We start from the raw sequence: 14,897 nt of genomic DNA, 5'->3' as shown, positions 1-14,897 counted from the left end.
TGCGGGGACACCCTTCCTCCCCTCCCCGCCACCTCCTCTTCCTCCCCCTCCCCTCGCCGTTTGACCTTGAGTTCGTTCTCTGCTCCTGCTCCCACTCCCCTCCTCCCCCTGCCCGCCTGCATCTGGCATCCGAGGCAGGCTGGTGCAGCTGGGGGGCCGAAAATCCCCCTCCCCCCTTCACCCCCGCGGCTCCAGGCGGGGCGTGCGGTGGGTGCTGCCCATCCACCCCCAGCACAGCCCCTGGGACGCAGGGGGCTGAGGGCTAGGAGCAGCCCCCTTGACTCCCCAACACGGGTGTCCTGTGCCGTGGTGCTGCCGCTCAACGCCCCTAATCCGGTTGTCTTTTCCAGCAGCGTATTGGGGAACAATGGACGGCCTTGTGCCGGCCCGGGCTGCCCGTCCCCGTCCTTGCAGCTGGCGCGTCCACCGGTGCTAAGCTCCAGTGAGCAGGATCAGCTGAAACCCTCATTCCCCTTCACCCTCTTCAAGGGCTTCCCTATCCACTGGGGCCGCTATCGGTTACACGAAACATTTGGTTCGCAATGGGCTGTTTGTGCTGGGAGGCAGAGGGACCTTCCAGCAGCAGGCAGTGATCCTCGGCAGAAAAAGCTTGCCCTGTGTTAGTTTACAACAGTTTCACCCACACAGAAAAGTACAATGGAGACAGATCATGCACAATGACAGGCTGCCAGCGGCTCCAGGGGATCCATAATTTATGATGTTTTTCTTACCGATCTGGTTTTGGATTTCACAAGCAGGCCCGTTTCCTTCCCATTTGTTGCTTCCTTCCGTCCCCGTTTCAAGAAATTGAACACCGGGCTCAAACAGGAGAGAGAGCAGCAGCGGCCGCCCAGCTCTCCCAGGTGGCTGCGTTTGCCCGGGGCGGGTGGGTGTTCCCCAGCCCCCCCTTGCCACCCCAAGTCCATCACAGAGAAAGGAGGATGCCCTGACACACACCTCGCCCTATCTCAGCTTCTGATGAGCGGCAGCCTGTGATATGTGCTGCTGCTGCCCTGAACCACACTCAGGTTCACCGGGTCACCCCGGCAAAAGCAGGGCTGCCAGGACTCCCAGCAATTGGCTGATTAAAGGTAAGGAGGTTAACGTTGGCTTGTAAGGATTGTTCTTACTCAAATAAATAAGAATCAAAACTTAATCTCCTCTGTCGTTCCTATCTAGTCGTTGCTCCCTTGCCAGAAGTAGATGCACCGGGGCAAGATGCGAGGGTCAGGCCCCCCCCGCAGCCAGCAGGGCTGCGGTCCCTCACATCCCGACACCGAGGCGTGGCGCTACGGGGGGTTGCTTGCCCAATGGGCCAAGCCTGAACCGTGCACCTGGGGGGACCCCCTCCCCCCAATTTCAGATCGGAAACCAGACTGCTGGCTGCAGCCCCCCCGCCCCGCCCCCGCTGGGGAGCCCACCCGCGCGGAGGGGGACGAGGCAGCGCCGGGGTCCCACCGCCCCCCGCGGGCCGGCCAGGGAGGGGCGGGGGCTGCGTGCCCCTGGCCCCACGCCACGGCCGCGGCCCCGCTGCAGATGGCTGGGTCACCCGGGTGGTTTGCAAATGACCAAGTACGGTTAAAACCACAGTCACTGTGGTTACCGGCAGCTGTGATTAGTCACACAGTAAGTGATCCAATTATAGCAACCCCTCCCCCGCAACACCCCCCACCTCATCTGTTTAAAAGGAAAAGCCCAGGCCTCCCTTAACTCGATTTCAGCACGGGTTTGTAGCCAAAAGAAAAAGGACCCTGAAATCGGACAGGGAAAAGCGGGGAGGGGGGAGCGGGGGCGCGGCTGCCGTGTCCAACCTGCCGCGGCTCACGGCGCTGGGCAGCCGCGCCCGCCCCCGCGGGGGTGCACCGAGGGCTCCGGCACCGGGCCGGCCGCTGGGGGGGCGGGGCAGCGGCCGGGGCAGGGGGCACGAACGGCTGCCGTGGTGCCCGCCGCGTGTCCTCGGCAGGTCGGTCCATCTCTGCCACCGCGGTTTGCTGACCCCTCTCTCGCCTGCTTCCCACCCGCATTGCTGTGCAGCTCAGCTTCCTTTCCTTCTTCTTGTTTTTTCCCTTTTTTTTTTTGGTGTGGGTTTTTTGTTTGTTTGTTTGCTTGTTTGAGGGGGGGGGGGTGTTGGTTTTTTAATAACAAGGATTTCAGCCCGTTTCAAGGGGCCCCCCCGGCTCACCTCCCGAACGGCGGTGGTCTTCAGAAACGCGTTTCCCCCCTGGCCAGGCCCAGGCTGTGCCACCGGCAGGCAGGGGCCGGGGCCGGCTGCCCGCCCCATCCTGCTGTCCCCCAGCTGGCGCCGGGAGCAGGTGACGGGCACCTGCGTCCCGCACGGCCGGGTGCGCCCCCCGGGCCCCTCCCCGGCGGCCACCGGGTGGTGCGTGGGGCGGGTGGGAAGTGGGGGAGGGGGGGGCATTAATTTGCCGCGTGGCAGGCGGCAGTGCCTGCCCGCAGAGCGTGGAGCTGGGCACCACCTGGGCACCAAAGCCACTGTCCTGCCTGCGGGAGCCTGCGCCCTGTGAATCCCGCAGGCATCCTCCGCAGAGCCCTGTGCGGCAGGGCACGCTGCTGCTGCCGTCACTCACTGGTGTTTATTGTCGTCTTTCAGTGCAGAGCAATCCCTGGGGCGCACACAGGCTCGGTAATGCTGATCCTGTACCAGATCCATCGCCACCTCTCCTTGCACGTGTGGTTGTTTTGGCCGTGCAGTGCTTGCATGTAACCACCCCAGCTGCGAGCACGGGTGCTCGTCTTTAGCAGGGTGGGGGTTGGAAATGGCTAAAGCAAACCTGCAGGTGAACAATAATGCCACAACTTTGTTCCCATGCTGCCGACTTTCACCCCAGTGCAGTTTTATGGCTCAGCTGTAAATCCTTGGGAAACCAGCTAGTGGAGACCCTGATCCTTCAGCGTGGTGTTCGCTGCGGCATTCATGGGGTGAGCTGCTACAGCCCCAGCCCTCCTCCATCTCATGGATGGAGCCACTTTGCTCCCAGCAATGGGCTTCACAGCTCCATCTCATGTACACCTCGGGTTCTATCTGGTCAGGGCTGAAGAAACACCCACAAAACCTGAGGGCCCTGTCCTGAAGGAGGGCGAGGGAGGGATGGGAGGTGGTGGACTGACCCCAGTTGCACTGTGGGGTGGCTTGGGGGGCTTGTCAAGATCCTGCTGGGAAAAATCTCTCCTCTTGAATTATGGGGGAGTATGTGGCTCCTGTCATGGCCATTTGCTGTCCACATGCTGACAAATCACTCCTGGCTGAGGGCAGTGCTGTCCTGGGGATCATACAGCAGTTTGCAGTGGGTTTCTTGGCATTTCAGGGCAATTGCTGTGAGATACTACCCAAAGTATTTCTGAGGGCAAGATAGAGGTGGGCACCTCCCTCTCTGCCCACCAGATCCTGATACACTTTGACTCAACACATTCCTGACTCCCTGAATAACTGGGAACTTCCCTGGAGGTCTTCCAACAGGTGCCCTCTGTTATGTTTCTGGCCTGCTGATGTTGCCTTCCTGCTTGAACTTCCCTGCTTTTCCTGTCTTGTCCCGTCCCCTGCCTACCTTCCTGCCTGTTGGGAGAGTTTCTTCCCACTCCTGCCTCCAGCCCTCCCCAGGCAAACCAAGGAAAATGTCCTCTCCCCCCTCCATAGGGATGTGTTCCCCTTGTGCAGCCGCTTGTCAAGTGCAAGCAAAGTGCCCTTCTCTTTGGAGACGGGCACTTCAGCTGCAACACCCACCGTGGTGGGAGCCCCCCTGCACCACCGAGATGTGGAGGACCATGTCTATCTACCTCTTCCCTGTCTGCCCACCCTCCTGGCCTCCGGGTCAGGATTTGGCAGAACTGCACTGGCACAATAAAATATTCTAGTCCCTTCTTGGACTGGTGCCAGCTCCATATCAGCAGCCTGGGTAAGCAGCAGCAGATGTCAGGCCTCAAAGAGCCTTTTCCCAGTGGAGGGGAAATGAATGACATGAAGTCTAGGCCAAGGTGGTCCAGCCACAGCCACCACGATGCCTGGAGAATGGGCATTCTTCCTGCCTCTGTGAGCACAAGGATGAATGGACGAAGGGAGGACTGGGGGCATCCCACCTGCCACTTGAAGGTCCCCTCAGCCTGAGGCACTTGCTTCTGAGGGCACTGCTTTTCCTAAAGAAAGAGAAGGGTCTCATGAAGGTTGGGAGCATGCGTGGCCAGACCCTAGAAGTGACAACCAAGCAGGGTTAAACACATTCTGAGCGTTAGTTATTTTCTAGTTGCCAAAGCGTGCCAGTCCCCCAGTGAGGCTAACTGGGCTGCATGAGCCCTTTTTCTTAGCACGACGAGCCCCTGCCCTGGGAACTGAGACAGGGAGCAGTCAAAAAACTCCTCTGGCCCTTTGCACAGCATCCTCTTCAAGTTGTACCACCTCTGCTCAGAGCATCTTCCCAAGGCCAGTATAATTGCACATGAAGCAACAGGACTGGGATGGCAATGTGTAACGGGCACCCCACATAAGTCCTGCCCCTGAGGTTACAAGGACTGTCAGAAACATCACCATTAGTGGTGCTTGTCGTTTGCACACCAATGAGATATAGAAGCAACTCCCAAGAGAGGGATTACATTTTCTCCACATTTTGGCAGAGCTGGTTCCTGCCAGTTAAACAGTTTGTATTTTAAAGTCTGATCCAAAACCCACAAAGTCCTGCAAACCTTGATCGGCTGTCATTCAAATTCTTTGTGAGTAAAGAAGTGGAAAGAGAAAGAAAATAATTTTCTTTAATGAATGGAAGGGAAGGAAGAAATTCCCAAATAATTATAAGTGTGTTTATAGTGACTCCCACTGTTTTATGCCCGCGACCCTGGGTCAGATGTGGGGTTTTGTAGAGATCCATCCATAAGTACATAATACACTTGTCATAGATGAGATCAGCTCTGATGTATTTTTCTGGCAGCTTCAGAGCCGTCATATTTTCAATGTTTTGTCCAGTCAATCACATCTCAAATGGTGGGGTTTCCATCACATCCCACCACTGTCTTGTAGGAGCTCTTTGTTAGGACAGTTTCTCAGTGTTGGCAGTAACTCTCTGGGTAGAGAAAGATGAGCCTTGTTTGCAATTTGCCTAAAGATGACTTGTTTTATTTGTATCAACTGCATGTAAAATGTAATCCCTTGCAGTTCTTCCTGGCTCTTACCAGCCTGACTCGCATGGATCAAGGAGCATATACCTACGTGGCTGAGCACGATACTGTGCAGAGCTGCCCTGGGCAGACCTGAGCAGCCATCCTCACTGACTGGAGGCAATAAACCTCTGCTAGCTCACCAGCCCTGCTGGGAACATCAACCTAGGATGAGCAAGACACCTGTGCTGCATCCAGCACCAGATGTAGCTCCCTGAGAGCCAACTAGTGAGTCTCAGCCATGCCAGCAGACACCCACTTAATGGCACTGTAAAGGTGGTGTCAAGCTCAGCCGCAGTACCTTGCAGTGATGAGGAGCAGGCAGCATAGCTGTGAGAAGTGTGTAGCCCGGAGGTGTTGCTAATGGGCAGCCACAGGTTCGCTAGTCGCCTGCCTTCCTTGCAGGAAATCTGCAGGTATATGCCCAGGCTTGGAAACCAGGCTGCTTTTAACACATCTTTACAGGCATCACCAGGTGTGCTCAGGGTCTGCCCAGCCGTTTGCATGCTCACCTGCCCCTGCTTCCCGTGAGGCTGTTGCTGCAGGTAGGACGTGTGCGAGCAGCCCATCTCCACCTCCTTGCTCCTTCTCCCTTGCTGCAAAACCTCATACCAGCTGTACAGCTGCTGTAGGATCCTCTCCTGCTGTAAATTTACCTAGATACATAGGCACTTTGCTGATGAGTTTATACTGTGGGACACCAGACTGTAGCTGTGGATCTTGGTGCCTGAGCCCAGCTGCGGGGGCTGCTTATGTTAGTGCTTGTGTGCTACCCTACCAGCAGCACCAAACATCTTCACTCATTTTTATGGCACTAGCCTATGCTGAAGTAGGAGCACCACAGCAAAGGGGATATCTTCTGCAATATCACACACACTTAAATATTTTCCATGCCAGCACTGTTCCTGCTACATTTGCATTTCCGTCTGCCTGTCTGTCTCTGCCTGGAGCAACCAGACTCACCCACACTCCCGTTCTCTGCTGGCTGTGAACTGAAGTAACTGGGGGTCAGTTATGTCCCCAGCTGCCGACAACAGCACGGGACTGCCGGGGAAGTGATGTTCCCTGGCCGTCCTAGGGCCCAGCATAACTGGGTCAGCAGGTTTGGGGAGGTGTGTGTGACATATGGGGAGTGGGGAGGATGTTTTCAAGAGGGCAAAGGGAGACCTGACAGAGTGGGCGGTGGCGGGGGACAGTGGCCTTCCCATGCCTGCTCCCCGGCAGTCGTCCTCCTCCATTTATTTTTTTATTCTCTTGCTGTATTGGGTGAACTTGAAAAAAATTGGTGTTTAGGCGTGTGGCTTCAAGGCACACACGACTACCAATTTTTGAAGAGCGGAGTGCGCACGCCCCCATGCACCCTTCCCCAAGATCCCACATTTCATAAAGCAACAGCGCTGGATAGGGAAGCCTGCACCTCCTTCCATGCTGCGCGCTCCGCCTCCCTCCTGAACCACCATGCAAGGCAAAGCAGGGCAAGGCAGGACAGGGCAGGGCAGGGCAGAACTTGGCGAGGTGATACCCTGCTCTGAGCCTGCTGGCATTTCTCTCCCCGACGGTTTTGACAAGGCGACATGGTAACGCTCCTGCCCAGGCCAGCCCTGCCTGCGGGCTCACATGTATTTCCGCTTACACGGGAGCTCCCACCACAGCCCCAGCAGCTGCTCTCATTGATTCTATTTTCAGCTACTCGGTGGTGCCCATCATGACTGTGTCTGTGGGGGAGGCTTTCAGAGGTGCTTCCCCATGCACAGACGCAGGCAGGTGCTGAGCAGGGTTTTCAAAATAATCTTATCCTTCATGACTTAGGAGCAAAGCACGCTGGCACCCCTTCTACCCAGATCTGCACCTTTTGTGCTGAGCACAGGATTGTTAGCTAAGATTATTTTGGTGTCCTCACCCTGCTTGTCTTCTGAATCACTGATGTGCAAGCCAGCTCCTATCTGTGGTAAACCCCCATAATGGTGTTAGCAGTTAACACCAAGCCTGGGTAAATACACCCTGCCCCTGAGCTGGGCTGGCTTGCTTGGTTTGGCTCTGGGCTGACCACTGCTGCTTGGTCTGCAGTGAGGTTGGAGCATAAGCAAGCAGGCTCCTATCTGCTGTTAATGTCTTACTGGAACTGAGGCAATTTATATTAGCCTAAGATAGGTCCTCGTTGGTCTCGGTGGCATGCATTGTGCAGAGCAAATGTTTGTTCTGTGATTCATGATTTGGGAAAGAGCAAAGGGTATGCTCAGAAAGAGACCACCACCACCCCCCAGTTACCCGATTAGTTTCCCCGACATAATTTTTTTTCATTTCTTTATTATTTTTTCAGTGGTTTCTAGTTTATTAAGAGTTTCATAATATCTGGCGTTGTTATTTAAAGCCTCATGTCCTGGAGTCTTGCAAATGCAAAGGAACTGCTGCTTTCAGTGCAAGAATAAACAAAGCAAGAATGAGTTTCTGCTTTCAGTAGCCACAAAGACATGCCAGAGCACTAAACACCACTCAGTCACCCAAAATGTCAGCAAAGAGAAAGCCAGTCTGTTACACTGAGGTGTATTTAAAAGCACGTCCTCCTTTTCATTTCACTTGGGGGGCCGCTGAGCAGCAGACTCACGCTTTCTGCATGGTGACGCTGCATTTGACCCATTTTTGGAGTGGGATGAGAAGCTGGCCATAAGCTGCAATGAGGCGGCCATGGTACAGTCAGAAGGTGGCCCTGGACCAGTGAGGACTGAGGACGTGGGCATGGTGCAGTGAGGAGATGTCCTTGGAGCAGGGAGGAGATGTTCCTGGAGCAGGAAGGAGGTGGCCATGGAGCAGCGAGGTGTCCCTAGAGCACTGCAAAGGCAGAAGCTGCTCCCTGGGCATAGAGGAAGGAACGGACACCCCCCACTACCACCTAATGGATTCCTTCAGATAAAAGAGCCCCAGCTACCTTTCTTCCCTGTAATGGCCCCTGAGGCTAATGTCTTAAAGAGGAAACAAAAGGATTGCTTTACATCACACAAGTGGGGCAGGAGCTCAGTGGGGAAAGGAGCACTTGAGTGCTGCAGCACTGCCAGGGCTCCTACAGCAGGATGGAGGCCAGGGGGAGGGGTGCAGCTGGGCCTAACTTGGGCTTTGCTGTGTGGCCTCCTGGTATTAAACCCTTTATTAACCCCTTCTCTGCTGCTCTGGTGTTCACGTGCTCCGGGAGGGCTCTTCTGTCCTGGGACGTTCGAACAAGTGGGGCCATCAAGGCAGGCCGAAGTGTTTGCGTTTCGTGGGCATAGCCAGCAATGGAGATGTAAGGTCTGCGGCAGCTAAGCCAGCCAGAAACAGCAATAATAATACTCAAAAACACAAAGGAATTCTGCAGTAATACCTTAAAAACGATGGCAAGCGATAAACACAAGGGAGCTTGAAGAGCCGAACTCGCAGGGCAGCAGGAAAGAGGCTTCCTACGGAAGAGGGGTGTTGGGCGAGTGCACAAACAATCCCGGGTAGCGTGCAGCTTCCAGCGGCTCCAGCTGCGTTGCTCTTCCTTTGTCTGCTCTCTCCTCTGGCAGCTTTCCGAGGGGAGGGCAGAGCAGGTGTGACAGCCACCGAGGGAGGCCCAGCAGCGGCAAAACCAGGCGGCCAGGCGGCGGTGGCTGGGGGCTGCAGGCAGGAGCTGGATGCACCAGGTCCGCTCCTCTGCGGAGGATGCTGCGGCTTGTGCTGCCCATCGCGACTGGCTCTGTCACAAAAGCCATTGTGTCCCTCTGGCTTCAGGTGGCTGTCGACTTTCTAAACCACCAGCTGAAATTTTTCATACGCAGTCCCCGCACAGCACCTTCTGTGTATCTGTTTTTGGCAGGGGTTTGAGTAAGGAGAGATTGCTATAGGGAGGATAAACTGCCAAACAAAGTAAAAGAGACACCTTTGATTAGCAGCTAATAGAAGAAAATCGACTCTTTTGGACCATCATGATCCTTGCCACACTGGATCAGAATGATGCTCTGTCAGTGCCCCGGTTTTGACCCTGCCCTACACCAGTTTCTTTGCAGGAAGATGCAGGGAAGTGGGCTAATCAGCATCTCCCCCAAGAGCATCCTCCTCGCCCCTAAGATCCCTGCTTTGTCACATCCCTGAGGCATGACCTCTCTGTGCCTCTCCCAAACTCATTTTGCAAGGCACGTGAGTCTTTTGTGCTTGGATTTAACATGATGCTTGAAACTTGTCCCAATACCGGTTCCCACTGAAAAGAAATATATTGCTTGGTTGAATATGAAGCAGCTGAAAAAAACCTCTGTGGCTGGCTGATGTTGTCTGCTAAGACTTTCAACCTTGCAGGGCGAGTCTGTCCCCTCCGTGATGTTACAGAGCATGCAACCTTCCTTCAGGCCTCAGACCCGCACTGGCTGCTCTCAGAAAAACTTACCAGAGGATGTCTCCTGCCATCGAAACCTATATGGATTGCAGACAAAGTGAAAAATAATTAAAAATTAATATAGGAAACAAATAAAACCCTATCCTATTTTAACAGCAGGGCCAAGGGAGAATATTGGGCGCTGAAAATGTCACGTCCCCAAGGAACAGGCACCATCTTTTCAAAGGTGCAGTTCTCCCAGAAGCAAGAGTAGCAGCATCTGTGCGTATAGCTTTTAAGTTCGTAATTTGTCTGCAATTTCTCTGCAATCACCAATATTCTGCTGGGATTCTAGGGTGCTTTTTTTTTAATGTGTGTTTTCTTTTCCATTGCAAAGGCCCAACTCTCTCTCTGAAAGCCCATATGCTCCTGTCCTGTTTGACTTTAGCGTGCAGGAAATGGCCTCTGTCCAATTAGCAGCATGGGAATTAGCACTGCTTGAAATTCGCTACTCCCCACCATATTCCCCTCTGAGTGTGCTGAACTTCAGTGCTCAATTTTCTCTCTTTCTCTCTTTGTTTTTTAAATAGCACCGTGAAGACTGAGTGCATAGGAAGCTATTAGAAAAGCACTGTTAATACTGAAGTCAGGAGATGCAGCCGTTAAATTCCTAGTGATTTTAACACAGAGGTATTTCAGGTGAGTTGTGTTTTCAAGTTGTATTTTTTTCCAGCTTAGTATGTATCATTTACCTTGTAAGATGTTAAGAGCATTGGCAGTTCTTGCAGTTCAGTGTGAACACATAACATTTGATACGTTACTTAAGCCCGAGCCTCTGGAGTCCTGTGAATAACAGAAAAATCTCAGTTTTAGCACCCTCACATTTGTGAAAGGCATGTTGAGCATCACCAAAGTGCAAATGGAAAACGTAAAATAAAGAAACAATCACAATTCCATAAATAGACCTATATACATAACCATGTATATTTATACCTAAATCATTATTTTTAAAGCAAACTGTATGATGTTTTGCTGGGGTGGGGAGAAAGAAACACATGTTCTTTGTATATTTGGGATTGACATTTCTGTGTGAACACCACAAGTCATAAAAAGGAGGAGATAACACTAATTACAATACCTCGTTTTTATCGTCCCGTTCTCGAGGTTTTACCAGTGTGACTTTAACGTCATACGTTTCTGTGATGGTGCATATTTACTGTATAAAAGAGATAGCTAGTGCTCTTTTGTGATGAATGCAAAGCATGCAAAGGAAACTTTTTATTTAGGCTGCTGGACACAGACCAAAGCTGTGGTTTTTCCTAGCTGTCTAGCTCCCAGACTGACTCTCACAGTGGGTGCCTAGTGTCACTGTAATGGGTTTTTCGAAGTCCTGGCCTGGATTAGGCAGTTACAGATCAGAGTGAAATGCCGATTACGTTACACATAGCTTACCTTTTTTTCACAGCAATTTTGAAAAAAAATTCTTTAAAGTGCACTTTAAAAAAGTTGCAATGGAAAGAACGTCTTGTCTCCAAGGCAGTAAGTCCCTGCTGTGTCTTTTGCCATTTGCCCACAATCACAGACAAAATTAAACATCATTATTGTCATTATTTAAATAACTTGTGCCAAGCAACGTCTGCTAAGGACAGGCTCCAGTTGCACTGGACATTCTACAAAACTACATTCAGGTGTAGTGCCTAATAGGTAAGTTATAAACCATGGTAACTGGGAGAAACTGACGGGAAGTCGGAAAAGCATTTGTTTAGCTGGAGAACAAATTGGGTGGATTGAGCTTCCTTCTCCTCTGCCAGGAAGCTGTTGAAAGTGTCTCATATATCAGAAGATATTTAGGGAGTCAAACGTCTTTCCCATATTCACTGGGCCAGAACATACGATGTCCTGTGCATTCGTGTTACCCAGCATCGGTAACTGGTTCTCTCTTATTTCTACATGGAAAGCTGGGCACGGCCTACACAGACACAAAACAAGGGGGCCACACCTGGACACTGCAAAAGAAGTCAAGATTTCCAAGTGTCTTTTCATTCTGAGCTGGAACAAAGTGGAAACGTTTTGCCAAAACAGGGGAGAGCACATCGGCGAGCAAGTTCACGCTGAACTGCACTGCAGGAGGCTTGTGCAGCGCTCTGGAGATTAGCACAACCCCTCTGTAAGGTGCGAATGGTGATGAACTGGGAGAGTTTGGCCACATGAGAGCACAAGGTAGTGTGTCTGGATGGCAAAAATAAACGGATGACATTTGTGGCAGTTTGGAGGCAGCCCAGAGGCCCATTATCCATGATGAGGAACTCTTGCTGTATCATTCAGTGATGGAATATTAAATAAGAGAGTGCTAGGAAAGGAACTGGACGGAAGTGCTGTAACACAGGACGGAGAGACACCAGTAGCCTTTGGAATAACACTGTTTTTCAAGAAAGATTTATTTCTGGTTTTTATTTGAGGAAGAAACTTACTTTTATTGATATACTGTTTAGCCAAACTAAGACCATGGGCAGGTACTATCCAAAAGGTGTGTAAAATAGGAGACACTAATATTTATAGGGGTCTCTGGCAGTGTATGGCTTCACCTCAGTGTTTGACATCAAAAAATTCTTCGGTCAGTGTAATTGCATCCCACCTACGCCAGGGTTTGAGCTGCTAATTTATACAAGCAACATGGACCCATTCCCACAGTGTCCTTTCCTAAGAAGACCTTGGTATGTTTGCTAGGTCCTGCACAGCACAAACCTCATACTATCCCAGAAATTAGCTATTGTAACACCGTGGTCATATGTAGACATTTTTGTTAAAAGGATTTGCTTCAAATCTAAAGGCCACTTATGGGTCATTGTCCCTCAAATGTGCACCTGACCAAGTTGTAAGGAGCCTGTTGCTGTCTGTCCTTCCCCTTTCAAGGGCCCATGACCTAGTGGACACAAGGGCTGTCCCCAGGTGCCTGGGATGCTATCGTGCTCCTCATAAGCTGTGTGAAAGGATGTGATACTGGTGTTCTGGTGTGACAGCAGCGAGGGTGGCGGTAGGTGGCCCGGCATGCAGGGAGCATCTATGTCCTCCCTGTGTTTGAGATGCTGGGGACAGAACTGCTCCGCCGGCTCCCCTTGGGGTGGGTGGCTTGGCATCAGCCCTGACTACGGACCCGCGCGGGGGCATTGAGTCCTCCCTTAATTAGCCCTGACCTGTGGTCATTGACAGGCTCTCAGCCATTTTAATGAAAAGATGCGTTGTAAGAGTGACCTTGATCTAACCGGGAGGTGCCAATCACAGTGAGAATGACTGTTACAACAGTCACCGCCAGCACACTGGGGGCCTCAGGACCAGCAGAAAGGCAGGCAGCGGGATCTGCTCTGCGGCTTCATCCCCCAGCAGGTCAGAGGAAGCCCCCAAGCCCAGAGCAAGTGAATTTAGGTTTCCTTCCCACTATGTGCTTGGGTCCTGGTCCAAGGAATTATATCTTCCATGGGATCTTACTGAACTTCACCCCTTACTAACCACACAAATGTCTCCTCTGTCCCTGTGCTGATGCTGACCCTGTCCTCCAGCAGCCTTGGCCGGCTGTGCCCAAGCTCCGGTGCAGCCTCACCCACTGCTGCAGCACCCTGGGGTGCTGTGCTGGGACACCCTGGCTCTGGGGGTCCCGCGCAGGGCCTCCCGCTCCCTCTCCTCGAAACCCCAAACCCCTTCTTTGTTCTGTGCCTTCATTCCCTATTCATGTGATCACCTCGGTGCGATGCTCTCTCCTTCCCTGACTCTGCAGGAATCAGCAGTAGCTTCCCTCTCCATCTGCCGCTGCAGAAGGCTCCTGGGCTGCGCTCTGCCCTTCCCCCAGTATTTGTAGGTCTCTCCCTCCCTCCCCCATCCACCCCACCCCCCCAAAAGTCCTCAAGAGTCAGCTGTCACTTGTTTTTATTTTCTCCTGGCTCCTGTAGCACGGTCACATCTGACTTGCCTGTGCTATTCCTCCGTGGCTGGGGGAAAACGCGGCCAACTTTTGCCTGGTGTCAGTTTAGCCGCCTGGGCCTCCTCCTCCTCCTCCTCCTCCTCCTCCTCCTCCTCCTCCTCCTCCTCCTCCTCCTCCTCCTCCTCCTCCTCCCCCGGGGTCGGGAGCCGTTGCCGCACTGTCTCCCCTCCTTTCTCATCATGGCTGGGCTGCAGCTGGCGTGACTGGTTTGAACAAATCTGGGGCCCCCCGCGAAGCCGCTCAATTGAGTTTGCCTCCCCCTCCCCTCCCCCTGCCCCCGCAAGGCTCGGGAGGGTCTGTGTGACTTTTCCCCCCTTCCCCCTCCCCTCGGTGGGGAGGAAGGCCAGTCCGAGCTGGAAATGGAGAAGGGAACTCCGGTGGTGGTGGTGGACAGGGAACTCGTGGTGATGGCGGGGGGCAGGCAGTGCCCCCCGGGATAAAGCGAGCTCCCCGCGCCGCAGCCGGGGGGGGGGCTGCTGCCTTTTGGGGCTGGGCCAGGACAAAGCAGCACCAGTGGCCCCAGCAGCATGCCAAGGGCCGGCGGGCATCGCTGCCGCTGGGTTCCAGCGTGCCCGGCCATCCCAGCTGCCCATCCCCCGGCTGCCTGGCCCAGACTGGGACTGCTGGACTGGGACTGCCGGGGTCCCCCAGTCCTTAATGAATTGACCCTTTCCTGCTTTCCTGCTTATCCTTTTACAATTGCCCTGGGGCATGGTTCATTTTACTCCCTCCTTTAATGAGTCAAAGGGGTCCAGTTGGAGGCTTTCCAAGACTAAGCTTCCTGCGTTTCTTTACCCTTTCTACAAGCTTAATGAATATGCCACCAAAAAGCTCATTAGATGTAATGTCAGTTCTATTTCTGGTGCTCCCTCTTGGAGAAACGGTGTCCTGTGCTGGGAGGGAGATGAACCCAATGAAAGGCACAAATAAATACCAACCCCCTCCCGTCCCTTCGTTCTTGTCTTTCTCTTTTTCATGTTTAAACGGGAATGAGGGAAGATTCATGAGCCCTCCTAACTTCTCCTCTCATGGTTCTTTTACTCAGGACTGTCTTCTCTCTTTGCCCCTTGGACTAAAACCAATAGTCTGGGCTTTTTTGCTCCTTGTTGCTGCCCTGGCTGCTGCTGTGGCAGGGGGGCAGTGGTGGTGGTGGGAGGTGGCAGAGGGGCAGTGGTGGGTGGTGGCAGGGGGGCAGTGGTGGTGGTGGGAGGTGGCAGTGGGGCAGTGGTGGTGGTGGGTGGTGGCAGGGAGGCAGTGGTGGTGGTGGGAGGTGGCAGAGGGGCAGTGGTGGGTGGTGGCAGGGGGGCAGTGGTGGTGGTGGGAGGTGGGGGGGGCAGTGGTGGTTGTGGGAGGTGGGGGGGCAGTGGTGGTGGTGGGAGGTGGCAGGGGGGCAGTGGTGGTGGTGGGAGGTGGGGGGGGCAGTGGTGGTGGTGGGAG

General features: G+C 53.5%; 1 long non-coding RNA gene across 1 annotated transcript in view; it reads right to left on the bottom strand.

Moving 5' to 3' along the window:
• Positions 1-13,525, bottom strand: part of LOC308060053 — a 36,892-nt gene extending 23,367 nt beyond the window's left edge. Inside the window, exon 1 of the long non-coding RNA XR_013926578.1 lies at positions 732-13,525. This is a non-coding gene — a long non-coding RNA (uncharacterized lncRNA). The remainder of the gene's footprint in view (positions 1-731) is intronic.
• Between the last annotated feature and the right edge of the window lie 1,372 nt (positions 13,526-14,897).

Source organism: Falco punctatus, assembly GCF_963210335.1.
Source record: "Falco punctatus genome assembly, chromosome: 3".
Lineage (NCBI taxonomy): Eukaryota > Metazoa > Chordata > Aves > Falconiformes > Falconidae > Falco > Falco punctatus.
Note: the sequence above shows the minus strand (reverse complement) of the source record. Positions and strands in the feature narration are given on the sequence as shown.